Below are 16,154 nucleotides of genomic sequence, written 5' to 3'. Positions count from 1 at the left end.
TATTATACAGGTTTGCAAAATTCTTCTCATTGTTTTTATTTTACTCAATACAGAAAAAAGAGAAACATTTGTATTTTGGTTTTGGACCTGATAATTTTCTCCTGCTTAATAGGACAGTTTGACAACCTTTCTTCAAGTTCAAATTAAATTGCATGGTTTCCATTAGAGATGTCAGGGCTGGATTAAGGCCAACTGATGCCCCAAGCAGAGCCTAACAATGGTGTCCCCTTGTCCCTTCCATTGCTTAACTAACCAGAGATTAAGATTCAATAAGTGCAGAAGGTGAAATAAGAGATTAAAAATTCAGGTTTTTTTTCCAGGCCAGATCCCACAATTATATTAAATATAAACTTTATTATTGTTGCTATTTAACATTAAATAGCAATAAGGAATATAAGCAAATTATTTACTTATAACTATGGGTCGACAGAAAAATGGCAACACTCTGTGGTGCCCCCTTCCCTTAGCACCCTATGCACGAGCTTATTTTGCTTAATGGTTAATCCAGGGTTGATGTGCATTCATTTGAAACAAATGAGCAGCACAAAATGAATTATGGCGTTTTTGTTTCATGGAGAGTGCCCCTAAAAATAACAAAAGTTTTAATTTTCATTCATTTTTGGATCCCATTTAAGTGAAGGGGTGAGCAAAACTGCAGGTTATTTTTTTTCTACGTTAGGAAAGCCAGTCAAGTCGCTGAAGCTAGACTTACTGAAGCTGGGGTAGGGAGGGACAAGGAAGGAGCAGGACCAATAAAAGTCAAGCATTTTTTTTAACCAGCCTATCCCAGCTGTACCTGCATGGATGGACAATGAGTTCCTCTTTTTTTTCAACCTGAAATTGAAAGCAACTCCAGTGTTTTCTCAATTCATTTCTCTGCTGGCTTTCAGAGAATTTGCAGAAGCGCTCTGAGTCAAAGAAAAAGTAGAAAAAGATTTAAAAAGGAAAGGTTAGAGAACTTGAAAGTAAGATGAGCTGTGCTGTTTCCTCTTGTCACACAATGTCACTTTGTATCAATTTTCTGTTTATTCGGTGTTAGAGTTACTGCTGTGCTATATCACTGAACAGACAGAAGAGACAGTGTCTCGCTCCATGTGCAGTGAGTGCACTGTAGACTGCAGAGAGAGAGAAAGAGAAATGTAATTTAACAGCTGCAATGCCTCTGTCCAGTGACCACTGCACTGAACAGATTGAATACCAGCCTGGTTTTTTTTTTGTTCTTTCTTTCTTTCTGTGACTAGAACAAAAAGTCACACTGACTACAATGTGTATATGACTCTTTTTTTCAAAAACTGTGTCATCTGTCAGTCTGCATGCATATTTATTTATTTATTTATTTATTTATTTATTTATTTATTTATTTATTTAACAGTTTTATATACCGCAGTTCAGGTAACAATGTTACTAATCACTTCGGTTCACATTTCAACAATTACAATGACAATATAAGGAGTAATTTATAATGTCTTACATAGAACAGGGAGAATGAAACTTGGATAGTAACTTACAATGAACAGGGAGAGAAAAAATTATATACAAATTATATACAAATAGCTTATAAGAACAATAGCTTATAAGAGCATAATGTGAATTCAATGGAGCTGTCTTGGGAAGATCTAGAGTCACTGTCGTGAAATTCGTTCGAAGGAGCAAATGCGCATGGGAGATTATTGATGGAAGGATATTGAGGAGGTGTCAAGGGGAGGAAATTCTTCAGAGGTGGTCTGTGAGAGGATAAATGGGTTATGAAAATGCTTGGTTGAATAGCCAGGTCTTAAGTCTTTTTTTGAAGGTGGGTGTTGATTGTTCGAGCCTGAGGTCTGGAGGGAGTGAGTTCCAATGTAACGGGCCTGTGATGGAAAGGGCTCTTCTACTTAATGTTGTTTTGATAGGATGTGCCTGTAGAGTGCCTCTCTGGCCTTGTCTCATAGGTCGGGAGGTAGTGTGAGGCTGTAATGGGATTGTGAGCTCAATTGATGTGGAGTTTTGGATGATTTTATGGATGATTGAGAGGGTCTTGTAAAGGATTCTATATTTGATTGGGAGCCAGTGGAGGTTCTTTAAGATGGGTGTTATGTGGTCCCTTTTGTTGGATTTTGTTAGAATCCTTGCTGTGGCATTCTGTAGCATTTGTAATGGTTTTAGTGTGTTGGCTGGTAGCCCAAGCAGCAAAGAGTTGCAGTAATCTATTTTCGAGAAAATGATTACTTGTAACACAGATCTGAAATCCTGGAAGTGTAGGAGGGGTCTTAGCCTCTTTAAGACTTGGAGTTTAAAAAAGCATTCTTTAACGGTGTTATTGATGAAGGTTCTATAGTTAAACAGATTATCGATGATGACCCCAAGATTTCTGACCTGTGGTGATAAGACTGGAAGGGATAAGGTGTTTGCGTTAGATAATGAGAAATTGCCATCTGGGGAGATGAGAAGAAACTCAGTCTTGTTGGAGTTGAGTATCAAGTTGAGTTTAGTTAGAAGGTTGTTGATGGCAAGAAGACAAGAGTTCCAAAAGAGCATGGTTTTGTGTAATGAATCTTTGATCGGTATGAGGATTTGTACGTCGTCTGCATATATGTAGTGTGTTAGATTAAGATTGGAAAGGAGCTGACACAGAGGGAGAAGATAAATGTTAAATAATGTTGGAGATAGCGAGGATCCTTGCGGGACACCAAGTGTGGATTTGAAGGGAGGCGATTCTTTACTGTTTACCTTAACTTTATAGAACCTGTTCTGGAGGAAGGAAGAGAACCAGCTGAGGGCGGTGTTTTTGATGCCAATCTCGGAGAGACGCTCTAAGAGAATATCATGGTTCACTGTGTCGAATGTCGCCGTTAGGTCGAGAAGGATGAGCAGACAGGATTGTTTTTTCTCAAGGTTCCTGAGAATATTGTCTGATAGTGATAAAAGGAGGGATTCAGTACTTCGGGCTTTACGGAATCCTAGTTGAGACTGTGAGAGTAGGTTGCTGTTGTCCAAGTATTCAGAAAGCTGTTTATTTACTATTCTTTCCAATATTTTGGCAATAATCGGAAGATTTGCTATGGGGCGAAAGTTGGCTGGGTTGTCAGGTGATAGATTTGGTTTTTTTAGAAGAGGTTTCAGGATGGCGAGTTTGAGGGGGGTGAGGACAAGGCCCTGTGAAAAGGAGGCATTTATGATCTGTGATATTGGAGTTGAGATGTCTTTGGAACTTGCAATTAGGAGGTTAGCTGAATCGCATCTATTGGGTGGGAAGATGGTTTCAGTTTTTTTAAAATGTTTTCAATCTCTAAAGTCGAAACAGTCTCGAGGGTCTCAAGGCTTCACCACTTCCTCCGGAAGGTCATTCCAGGCATCCACCACTCTCTCTGTGAAGAAATACTTCCTGACATTGGTTCTGAGTCTTCCTCCCTGGAGTTTTGAATCGTAACCCCTGGTTCTGCTGATTTTTTCCCAACGGAAAAGGTTTGTCATTATCTTTGGATCATTAAAACCTTTCAAGTATCTGAAAGTCTGTATCATATCACCTCTGCTCCTCCTTTCCTCCAGGGTGTACATATTTAGATCCTTTAATCTCTCCTCATAAATCATTTGATTAAGACCATCCACCTTTTTGGTCGCCCTTCTCTGGACCGCCTCCATCCTGTCTATGTCTCTTCGGAGATACGGTCTCGAGAACTGAGCACAGTACTCCAGGTAAGGCCTCACCAAGGACCTGTACAAGGGGATCATCACTTCCCTTTTCTTATTCGATATTCCTCTCTCTATGCAGCCCAGCATTCTTCTGGCTTTAGCTATCGCCTTGTCACATTGTTTCGCTGACTTCAGATCGTTAGACACTATCACCCCAAGGTCTCTCTCCTGCTCCGTGCACATCAGCCCTTCACCCCCATCGAATACAGTTCTTCCGGATTTCCACACCCCATATGTATGACTCTGCACTTCTTGGCATTGAATCTCAGCTGCCATAACTTCGACCACTCTTCCAGCTTCTTTAAATCCCATCTCATTCTCTTTACTCCTTCTGGCGTGTCCACTCTGTTGCAGATCTTAGTGTCATCCGCAAACAGACAAACCTTATCTTCTATCCCGTCCGCTATGTCGCTCACATAGATATTGAACAGGACCAGTCCCAACACCGATCCTTGCGCCACTCCGCTTAACACTGCTCTCTCTTCAGAGTAAGTTCCATTTATCATCACATAAGAACATAAGAACATAAGATATGCCATACTGGGTCAGACCAAGGGTCCATCAAGTCCAGTATCCTGTTTCCAACAGTGGCCAATCCAAGTCACAAGTACTTGGCAAGTACCCAAACAAATAGATCTCAAGCTACTATTGCTTATTAATTAATAGTAGGGATGTGAATCGTTTTTTGACGATTTAAAATATCGTCCGATATATTTTAAATCGTCAAAAATCATTAGGGCCACGATACAATACCAATTCCCCCGATTTATCGTCAAAAAATCGTAAATCGGGGGAAGGGGGAGGGCAGGAAAACCGGCACACTAAAACCCCCTAAAACCCACCCCCGACCCTTTAAATTAAATCCCCCCCCCCAAATGCCTTAAATTACCCTGGGGTCCAGCGGCGGTCCATAGCTAAATCGGGGGAAGGGGGAGGGCAGGAAAACCGGCACACTAAATCCCCCTAAAACCCACCCCCGACCCTTTAAATTAAATCCCCCCCCCCCCAAATGCCTTAAAGTACCCTGGGGTCCAGCGGCGGTCCGAAACGGGCCGAAAACCGGCACACTAAATCCCCCTAAAACCCACCCCGACCCTTTAAATTAAATCCCCCCCCTCCCGAACCCCCCCAAATGCCTTAAAGTACCCTGGGGTCCAGCGGCGGTCCAAAACGGGCTCCTGCTGTTGAAGCGTGTTGTCTTCAGCCGGCGCCATTTTGCAAAATGGCCGCCGCAAAATGGCGGCGGCCATAGACCAACACGATTCGACCGCAGGAGGTCACTTCCGGACCCCCGCTGGACTTTTGGCAAGTCTTGTGGGGGTCAGGAGGCCCCCCCAAGCTGGCCAAAAGTCTCTGGGGGTCCAGCGGGCGTCCGGGAGCGATCTCCTGCCGCGAATTGTTTTCCGTACGGATAATGGCGCCGGCCATACGCGTATGGCCGGCGCCATTTTCCGTACGGAAAATGGCGCCGGCAGGAGATCGACTGCAGGAGGTTGTTCAGCGAGGGTTCCGGACCTCCGCTGAACGACCTCCTGCAGTCGATCTCCTGCCGGCGCCATTTTCCGTACGGAAAACGATTCGCGGCAGGAGATCGCTCCTGGACGCCCGCTGGACCCCCAGAGACTTTTGGCCAGCTTGGGGGGGCCTCCTGACCCACACAAGACTTGCCAAAAGTCCAGCGGGGGTCCGGAAGCGACCTCCTGCGGTCGAATCGTGTTGGTCTATGGCCGCCGCCATTTTGCGGCGGCCATTTTGCAAAATGGCGCCGGCTGAAGACAACACGCTTCAACAGCAGGAGCCCGTTTCAGACCGCCGCTGGACCCCAGGGTACTTTAAGGCATTTGGGGGGGGTTCGTGAGGGGGGGGGATTTAATTTAAAGGGTCGGGGGTGGGTTTTAGGGGGATTTAGTGTGCCGGTTTTCCTGCCCTCCCCCTTCCCCCGATTTAGCTATGGACCGCCGCTGGGTCCCAGGGTAATTTAAGGCATTTCGGGGTGGGGGATTTAATTTAAAGGGTCGGGGGTGGGTTTTAGAGGGTTTTAGTGTGCCGGTTCACGATTTTAACGATTTTCACGATATTCTAAACACCCAAACGGCAACGATACGATTCCCTCCCCCTCCCAGCCGAAATCGATCGTTAAGACGATTGAGGACACGATTCACATCTCTAATTAATAGCAGTTTATGGATTTTTCCTCTAAAAACTTATCCAAACTTTTTTTAAACCCAGTTACACTAAGTGCCATAACCACATCTTCTGGCAATGAAGCCTTTGTGTCTGTGTTTTCTCTCTACCATACTCACAGTGTGAAGCTACATCAGATGGTGGCACAGTAATATAACAAATGATAAGAAGAACATAAGAATATGCCATACTGGTTTACTGGGTCAGACCAAGGGTCCATCAAGCCCAGCATCCTGTTTCCAACAGTGGCCAATCCAGGCCATAAGAACCTGGCAAGTGCCCAAAAACTAAGTCTATTCCATGTTACCGTTGCTAGTAATAGCAGTGGCTATTTTCTAAGTCAACTTAATTAAAAGCAGGTAATGGACTTCTCCTCCAAGAACTTATCCAATCCTTTTTTAAACACAGCGGTACTAACTGCACTAACTACATCCTCTGGCAACAAATTCCAGAGTTTAATTGTGCGTTGAGTAAAAAAGAACTTTCTCCGATTAGTTTTAAATGTGCCACATGCTAACTTCATGGAGTGCCCCCTAGTCTTTCTATTATCCGAAAGAGTAAATAACTGATTCACATCTACCCGTTCTAGACCTCTCATGATTTTAAACACCTCTATCATATCCCCCCTCAGCCGTCTCTTTTCCAAGCTGAAAAGTCCTAACCTCTTTAGTCTTTCCTCATAGGGGAGCTGTTCCATTCCCCTAATGGCCGGCACCATCTTAAAAAATGGTGCGGGCCATCCATTGCTCCTAACATGTGACAGGGGCCGGCCAATGGCACAGATAGCCCCTGTCACATGGTAAGGGCAAAGGGCCATTGGCACCATTTTGATTAGTGGCAGCCAACGGCCCGAGAGCAGGAGATCGCTCCCGGGACCCCCGCTGGGGTTGGGAGGGGGGATTCTAAATAATTTGATTTAAAGGGTCAGGGTAGGTTTGGGGGTTGTTTTTGTTTGTGCCCTTTCTTCCCGCCCCCCCCCCCCAAAACGAAGAAAACCGCACAAAAATTTCGTGGGGTTTTCCTATCGCTTTCGGGGACCTCCCGATACTAGACGGATGAGAAAATATTGTACAATATTTTCATCCGTCAGAAAAATGATTCACATCCCTATTAAGTACTGCCCCAGAACAGGTATGTTCTTCTGTTACTTTCTCCCTCCCATTGTCTTCTGTCTGTCAACCAGTTTGCAATCCAGGCCACCACCTCGGCACTCACTCCTAAGCTTCTCATTTTATTCACCAGTCTCCTGAGCGGGACAGTATCAAAAGCCTTGCTGAAATCCAAGTAGATGACGTCGAGTGCTCTTCTTTGATCCAACACCCAGTCGAAAAAATCAATCAGATTTCTCTGACAGGATATTCCCCTGGTGAATCCATGCTGCCTGTGGTCCAGCAATTCTCCCGATTGTAGATAGTTCACTATTCTCTCTTTTAGCAGCATCTCCATTACTTTTCCCACCACCGAGGTGAGGCTAACTGGCCTATAGTTACCAGCCTCCTCTCTGCTTCCACTCTTGTGAAGCGGGACCACTATCGCTCTTCTCCAATCACTCGGCACCACTCCTGTTTCTAGGGATCTATTGAACAGATCACACAGCGGTCCCGCCAGCCCATCTCTGAGCTCCCTCAGTATCCTGGGATGAATCTCATCAGGTCCCATGGTTTTGTCTACTTTCAGTTTCCCCAGCTCTTCCCACACATTCTCCACTGTAAACGGAGTTACATCTACTCCAATCCCCTCCAGTTTCTTGCTAACTAGTGACGGTCCTTCTCCTGGGTCCTCTTTAGTGAACACTGAACTGAAGTATTTGTTTAATATTTCTGCCATTTCTTCATCTCTCTCTACACATTGATCCTTTCCACCTTTCAATTTCACTATACCACTTTGAACTTTTCTCCTTTCTCTGATGTATCTGAAAAATGTTTTGTCACCTCTCTTTATCTCTTTGGAAATCCTTTCTTCCGCTTGACTTTTTGCCATCTTGATTACTTTCATTCTTCTCTCTCAGTTGTACCATATATTCTTCTTTGTGCGCCTCCCTTTGGGATCCTTTATATTTCTAGAATGTTGTTCTTTTAGCTTTTATTTTGTCAGCCACCTCCTGATGTCTTTCCCCTGGAACACTTGGGTTGAAATCAAGTCAAGTTGCAGGCCACCTACTTTGATTGTGACTTGTTCATTTATCTCCACATATAATTAAACATTATTGATTTTTGTTTGTTTTACTTTACAGATTTTTGAGTATATGCTAGCATTCTTGCGCTTTCACCTGTCATTTACAACACAGGCATGCATTTATTTTAAAAAAGTGAGATCTGGGAAAAGTTAGAAGAAGATGTCTTACTTTATACATATGGGAATAAGAAACATTTAGGAAGGGAGAGAATAACTCTGGTGTATTTTTTTCTGTTAAATAAAATGGAGTCTCACTCCGTTAAAAACATATGGTAACTTTTGATATCACAAAGGAAACTCATTAGGTAATTGCACTGCTGTCTACCAGTGCAAGTTGTTTATTATATAAAGACCTTTGCAGTGTAGCAAACTAATGGGAAGTATTATGGCAGCACAATATGGGCCCAGTATTCAAAGATATCTGGATATCTTTGACAGCTATGTTGCTGAATATAACTGGATAAGTTCTAGTTAGCTGGATAAGTTATATCTGAATAACTTTAGACCTGCTATTCAGCAACTCTAACTTATTTGGTTAACGTAACTAGATAAGGCTGAATATAAGCACTGGATAAGTAGCCCTGCCTCGATCCATCCACAGCCCAACCTCAAGTTATCCAGCTATCTACTTAGCCAAATAAATATTTATCTGGTTAAGTGGTGGCCGCTGAACATAGCCAGATATTCAGCAGCTGCCACGTAAGCAGATGAGTCCCTATTTAGCCGACTAATTAGTGCTAAATATTGGCTTCATAGTGTCACTGAAAAACAAACTCTGCTTAATATGAGCAGTGTTTTTTGAGCAAATAGCTCAGCACTGACACCTTGTGGTTGCTTCAGTAATATGCAAGCTATGTACATTTTTAACTTGTATTATATGAACCTGTAGTTAACAGCACTAATAATTCTGAAAGTAAATCTCCAAACGGCACATGGATGAACTAGTCATCTCCTACTTGGATTGGATTGTGTCTTGCATTTTTATCCAGCTGTTCAAAATGGCTCTGACTTGACTGATTTGGAAATATGAGTTTTCCTTCCTGCCTTTTCATTTTTCTTGAGTGACAACAACTTGCTGGAGAAGGAGGGAAGGCAGGAAAGAGTATCCTGGGTGATCTGACACTTATCTGCCAAAAGGCAATTTACTTTGAATTCAGTACGGTTCGGTTTGTGATGCTGTTTCCACGCAGAAGACTCATAAACAAGCTGGGTAACATAGGGATGGGTCCTAAGAAGTTAAACTGGTTTAAAATCTTTGTTAAGAGAAACAACTGGAGGTGCGGGTAAACTCGGTTGACTCTGAAGAGAGGAGATTTATGCTGCTGGATGTTTTATATGTTTGTAAAATATTGTGAATTGTTTGTAATGTGTTTTAATGAACATTTTTCAGCTAACTTGTGCAGCCAGATAGCAGCTAAATATTGTCGTCGTCCCCCCTAAGTTTTATGTACTTACTTTAGGAACAGTTTCAGCTGAAAACTTAGGAACCTAAATTTGGCTGAAAATCCACAAACAAATAATATGATTTTTTTTTGCATCACATCTCTTTATCTAGTCCACCTTTCTTCTAATAGTATGTACTTGAAACATTTTTTCATACAACCTGGCAGGGCATGACATTAGTGGGGAATTGAACTGGGGCCAGCTCAGAAAGCAGGATGGGAGACCTAACCATTAGACCAGGTAGTGAAATGGAACGAGTTGGAGCAGAAGCTGAAAAGACTGTGCTGGATAGCCCTTACGACCAGATCCCTTGGGATTGGCTAAAGCTCAGTGTGATGGGTCTCTCACCAAGGAGCTTTCCCTATTAATAAAGATATTCTGAAACCATTTTGGGAGGGGGAAACTGCACTGAATATTTTTATGGAGTGTGAACAAAACTGCAAGAAAAAGCAAACATTGCATTTCATGCAAACTGAATGAAAACCCCTCTCCCAAGGGAGAGAAGGTAAAGAGCATGCTACCATTTAAATGAACTGCAGCAGAAAAAGAAAGAGGACAATGCAGCTATGTAACATGAGCCACCAGCCCAGGAAACCCAGAATGAGATTGAAAAGGTTGCCAGACATCTTACTGTGAAGGTGCTTAAATGACCATTGAATAGATGAGTCAGAAACTCAGGTAGGGGAATCTGCAGGTCACAGCCCCCTGGACTACTGTTGGTAACTTGCAGTGAAATATCACTTTAAATCATACATAACTATGACTGGAAAAGTCCTACATTGGAGAATATTGAATAAGAGAAGGATTTGTGAGAACAATGTATTGAAAAACAGTCCAAGGAAGCAAACAGATTCTCACCCTGACTAACAAAGGAAGTCAGTCCCTTGGGTACCTAGTTCTCAGACAACAGGAAAAATCTAGGCAGGATAAAAGGGTCCTGCCTGGGTCTTGGTCTTTTGGCTGAGAGAAGGTGACCCATCCAGGCTGGGTAACAGCGAATGACTGGCCATGAGCTTGTCAGAGTGAAAATCACTAAAAGCTGAGACTGCAGATGGCCTGAAACATTGAATGCTAAACAAGCCATGTGCCTAGTGGAGCTGTAAACCCAAGCCAGGAAACGCCCTCCTACCAAAGGAGAGTAACCAAAGGACAGCAGCAGATCCAGAGGCAGCACAGTCCCCCAGGAGGAAAAGGACCCCAGTGGCAGATTGGGAGGTGACTCTGGGTCCCCTCTAAGCAAGGAGACCCCAGCGGCAGATTGAGTGTTCCCCCAGGAGGATGTAGACCTCATGGACCCCAGCAACATTTCAGGAGGCAGAATCGGATCATCCAGGAGGGTGTGGACCCCAATGACAGACCAGGAAGTGGAGTCAGGTCCTCAGGAGGCCATGGACCCCAGTGTTTGCATGGACCTTTCAGAGGAGCAGAAGCAGCACAGAGGACATGGCAGCAGTTTAGATACAATGAAACCCCCAGGCCAACACTTCCCACCAGCCCAGTTGCATCCTTTCATAGGGTGAGACTTGGGATAAAGGGGGGAGGATAATAATAATACTTGATTAAGCAGGAATACAAGAGGTCCATCTATATGGTGGTATACTGTTCGGGCCAACAACCCCAAATTGCCAAATTTTAAATAGTCTTGTTACCTTGTTGAAATGTAGATAGTTGTGAAGCCAGAGGCTAATAACCACAAGGAGATAAGTGTGCTGTTTGACATCTTATTAGCGATGTACATAGTCATGTAGAAATGTATATGCTTATCTAGTCTAATAAACCAATATATAATTGTATATTCTGCCAGTCTTGTTCACAGTCCCATTTGTTTTCCTGGGGTGAAGAGAGAGAAATCCCACCCACTAACATCTTCTTCCACAGGTGGAGGCACCAAGGACCAAGAATGGAGGACCAACAGAGTCTTTCCTAGGGGGCTCAGGTCTAGCGACTATTTAACCCGCGTTTGACTGCGGGTTATACAGTGCGCTCAGCTGAGCGCATTGTATTCCATAGTCCCCAAATTGTGCTAACATGTTGACTTACTCTCTTTGTTTCAGAGTGAAAAGGAGACATTTTTTTCTCAGGAAAGGGTTAGATGCTGATCAAATTCAGGAAATTCCACAGGATAGTCCCGCAGGATAAACAAACAGGCATCCTGGGGCCACTTCCTCATTGCATAAACAAAAGTAAAGGAAAAAAGCCCTCATTAAGAGCTCTAGTTCTGCTGGCTAGTCACTGTTTCTGCCAGCCTGCAGGTGTTATTCTCAATCTTCTTAACTTCCAGCTCCAGGTCCCAGACCCAGGAATGCCCCTCAAAGTAAGCGGTCAAGGGGGCATTACATGATATTTAACTGTGTGTAATAGAAAATGACCATTAGATGGCATGCATTCTGGTAAATTTGCACAATACATTTGACTATGTAAATTAGGACATGGTTTCTGTTCTAGATGGGAGGTTTCCCTTTAAGAAGTTTGGGGAACAAGGTTCTGTAGAGGGACTGTGTCCTTCAATATAAAAGGAGTAGTTTAGAATTTGGCGGCAAGACATCAATATGGATTAGGAGCCATGGAAGGAACTCATTGGAGGAGGGTTTTAACCTGAAGTGGCCTCTCATGTGAGAGGGCCTTGTGGGGGGTTTTCCTCTTTAAGGGAAAAAGCCTGAGGCTGTATGCAGTTTTCCTCACAGGGAAGCCAAGGAGTCCTGGGGGGATGGATTCCTGGGACTCTTTGGCTTTCCAGGAGGTAGAGTGGAGTTTTGAGAGAAGTCCATAGTGAGAGAAGAATTTGGAGTGGAGAACCTTCAAAAGGTGAGAGCCAGGACTCTACTAAGAACATAAGAACATAAGAACATGCCATACTGGGTCAGACCAAGGGTCCATCAAGCCCAGCATCCTGTTTCCAACAGTGGCCAATTCAGGCCACAAGAACCTGGCAAGCACCCAAACACTAAGAAGATCCCATACTACTGATGAAATTAATAGCAGTGGCTATTCCCTAAGTAAACTTGATTAATAGCAGTACAATTCTGGTCGCTGCATCTCAAAAAAGATATAGTTGTGATGGAGAAGGTACAGAGAAGGGCAACCAAAATGATAAAGGGGGTGGAACAGCTCCCCTATGAGGAAAGGCTAAAGAGGTTAAGGCTGTTCAGATTGGAGAAGAGATGGCTGAGGGGGGGGGGGGGGATAAGATAGAAGTCTTTAAAGTCATGAGAGGTCTAGAATGGGTAAATGTGAATCGGTTATTTACTCTTTGGGTAATAGAAGGACTAGGGGGCACTCCATGAAGTTAGCTAGTAGCACATTTAAAACTAATTGGAGAAAATTCTTTTTCACTCAATGCACAATAAAGCTCTGGAACTTTTTGCCAGAGGATATGGTTAGTGCAGTTAGTGTAGCTGGGTTTAAAAATGGTATTGATAAGTTCTTGGATAAGTCTATAAACTACTATTAATCAAATGGACTTAAGGAATGGCCTCTGCTATTACTGGCATCAGTAGCAAGGGATCTAGTTAGTGTTTGGGTACTTGCCAATAACTTGTATCCTGGATTGGCTACTGTTGGAAACCGGATGCTGGGCTTGATGGACCCTTGGTCTGACCCAGTATGGCATGTTCTTATGTTCTTATGTTTTAAGGGTTCTCAGAATCTGCACAGTTTATCATGTGAGAGAATTCAAGTCAGATGTGTGAAAGGGACATTAGATTTAAGGTGGTAAATACTGCATCTGAGTCAAAGTAGTAGGATATTGCACCTGAACAGTGGAGTTCTTAAAGACAGCATGATCTGCTATAAAAAAAAAAAGCAAAGCAAGAACCTAATTGATAGTGGTGATATATTTTTTTAAAAGCAACAAAATATCACGGCACTTTAATTAAGAGGTGACAGGAAGCAATTATGCTCCCCAAACACATTGCAGTTTGTGTGTGTGTGTGTGTGTGTGCATGTGTGTGAGAGGGTGTGTGTATGTGTGTGTAGAGAAGGGATAATCTGAGAGAGTGTGTGTTATGATATATATATATATAATATATACTACGGGATAAAACACCTATTCCCTCTGCAACACTGTAGACAGGGAAATACTAATAATCATTTTGTTTTTTTCATTGAGTTATACAGTACAACTAGTTGGCTTGGACAACATATAGCAAGATATTATTACACTTGTGGAAAATTATTGGGGTCAGTGTAGTCAGAGCACATGCTGTTATTTTAATTAAAGTCAGGACATACTCTTGTATTCAGAAGCAACAAAGCCCTTTAATCCAAGGCTGAGAAGACTGCTCCTCCAAGGATCAACTGCATTGAGGTGTACCCTCTGGCTACTCAAGCTGCGCTCACTACCCATGAGTAACCTGACCACGTACGCCAGCCACGGCAGAGGGGCGAAGAGTGTTTACAAAGAGCGACAATCTCAGGAAAAAGCTAAGTGCATGCACCAACACTATCACCAACAATTCAGCTAGACAATGTTAAAAGAGACTGCACAAAAAGATAGTAAATGAAATAAAGAATAACAAAGTGAGAACCCAGAGACATTGTCCAATAAAAAGACACTGCATATAAAGAGAACATATATAGTACATAGAAGTATAAAGAGCAGAGAGACAAGGCGAGAAAGAGAGAGAGAAAGACTTTACAAGACAAAGAGACATAGATAAAGATCACATATAACAAGAAAGCTTATACTTACCTACTCGGCTCATGCCATCATTCAGGAATCTCTGGAGAAGAGATAACCACACAAACAGTGAAATTATTTCTAACCACACCAAGAGTGAAATTATTTGGTAATTCAGATTACCAAAGTTAAAATTTGCATAAAATACTGTAATTTGTTATGCAACCTGAGATACTTATCTGATTTTAATCTTTTCAGAACCGCTCTAAGGCAGGGATGGCGAACTCCAGTCCTGGAGGGCCACAAACAGGCCAGGTTTTCAGGATATCCACAATGAGCACGCATGAGAAAAAATTGCATCCAGTGGAGGCAGTGCATGAAGATCTTTCTCATGCATATTCATTGTGAATATCCTGAAAACCTGGCCTGTTTGTGGCCCTCCAGGACTGGAGTTCGCCATCCCTGCTCTAAGGAATCCAAGTTGACAATGCACTGCTGTGAGGTAGGCAGTCTACTAAAATGTATGTTGTTTCATGTTATAATAAAGTTACACTTTCAAGAAGAGAAGCTGGAGTCAATCTGAAGTGTGTCTCCAGCCTGAAGATTTGCTTGGCTATCTCACAAAGACACACATATTTTGGAAAATGAGTTTGTGCCATAGTGATACAAGTAATATATACAAAGGACAGAAGGGCAAATCATTCCAAAAGGAACTCATGGGGAATCAGAAAAACAAGCTTCTCAAAAAAGACCCATTAGTGTTTATAATCATTTACCCCCAAAAAATAGAAAATAAAAAAATTATTTATTAGCTCATCAAAATGTAAGGGCTCTTTGGTTTCCCCTTACTAAAGGAGTGTACCATTAATCTGGGGAGGTTCTATGAGGAAAGAAGTGTGGGAACAGCAGAATGTGTGTCCTAGCTGTTTATCATCTCAGAACACCTGCTATCCTTGTGGATTTTTATTTAGACTTCCAAGCAGTCAGAACTTGCTGCTTCCAGCTGTATAGTTTTTCTTATAATTTATGGAATGGGAATAAGGAAGATCCCATTTAGGAGTCGCTTCCCATTGACATTTGAGATTTCCCTGTGAGAGCCCATCTCCCTTGTTACAGAGGACTTGGGTGTCCCTGTATTCGAGGCTAGATGTGGGGTAAGGAAGACCTGCTTGTGCTATGACTCCTAACAAGCATACACAGTGACAATGACCTGCTGCAGAGGAAGAATATAGGAAAATTGGTTCTTACCTGCTAATTTAAATTCCTGTAGTACCAAAGATCAGTCCAAACTCCTGGGTTTTGCTTCCCTTCCAGCAGATGGAGACAAAATTTTCACAGGCACCGCCTTATAACCTGGTGTGCCACCTGCCATTCTTCAGTATTTATCAGTACCCAAGCAGAGAAATAACTTAATAACCAAACAATCTTGAACATGTGAACTGTTACATGTGCCGTCCGCGGTAGACCTGCAGCACGGCCCTCTCACTCTTCCACAAGGATGCCAGCTTCTGGTTCCTCCTCGCTAGCAGTGGTGGGCCGCCAGCCCCGACCTCGGGTCTCCTCCAGTGCCTCCGGCTCTGCCACAGTCCCCAGCGTTCCAGGTCATGATGCTACTACTTGTTGGGCCTCTCTGCATGGCCCGCGGAGAGACGCCACTACTCGTGCAGCACCGCTCCCTAGGCATGCGTGTGCACATCGCTGATCCTTATGAAGGGACCGCGGCGGGAACCTGGCTGCGGCCCCGGATGATAATGTCAAACTCTTCACGGTATTTAAGCTCAGGCCCTGCTCCATAGCGTTGCCTTTGCAACAGGTGCCCGCTCTGGTCGAGTACTCGTTGCTACTAGAGATTTGTTTCTACTCTCCGTTCCTGATCCTTCGTTGTTCCTGGTTCCTGCTCCTTCGTTCTGCCCTGCCTATGCTTCAGATTGATTACATGGACTTTGACTTTGCTTCGCCTGATTACGCTACAGCCTATCTCTAGATCCTGACCTTTGCTTTGTCCAACTACGCTATTTGACTTCTCCGTGATCAGACCTCAGCTTCGATTGACTACACTATT

This window comes from Rhinatrema bivittatum, chromosome 3 (assembly GCF_901001135.1).
Source record: "Rhinatrema bivittatum chromosome 3, aRhiBiv1.1, whole genome shotgun sequence".
In the NCBI taxonomy this organism is placed as follows: domain Eukaryota; kingdom Metazoa; phylum Chordata; class Amphibia; order Gymnophiona; family Rhinatrematidae; genus Rhinatrema; species Rhinatrema bivittatum.
This window is presented reverse-complemented; position numbering follows the sequence as displayed.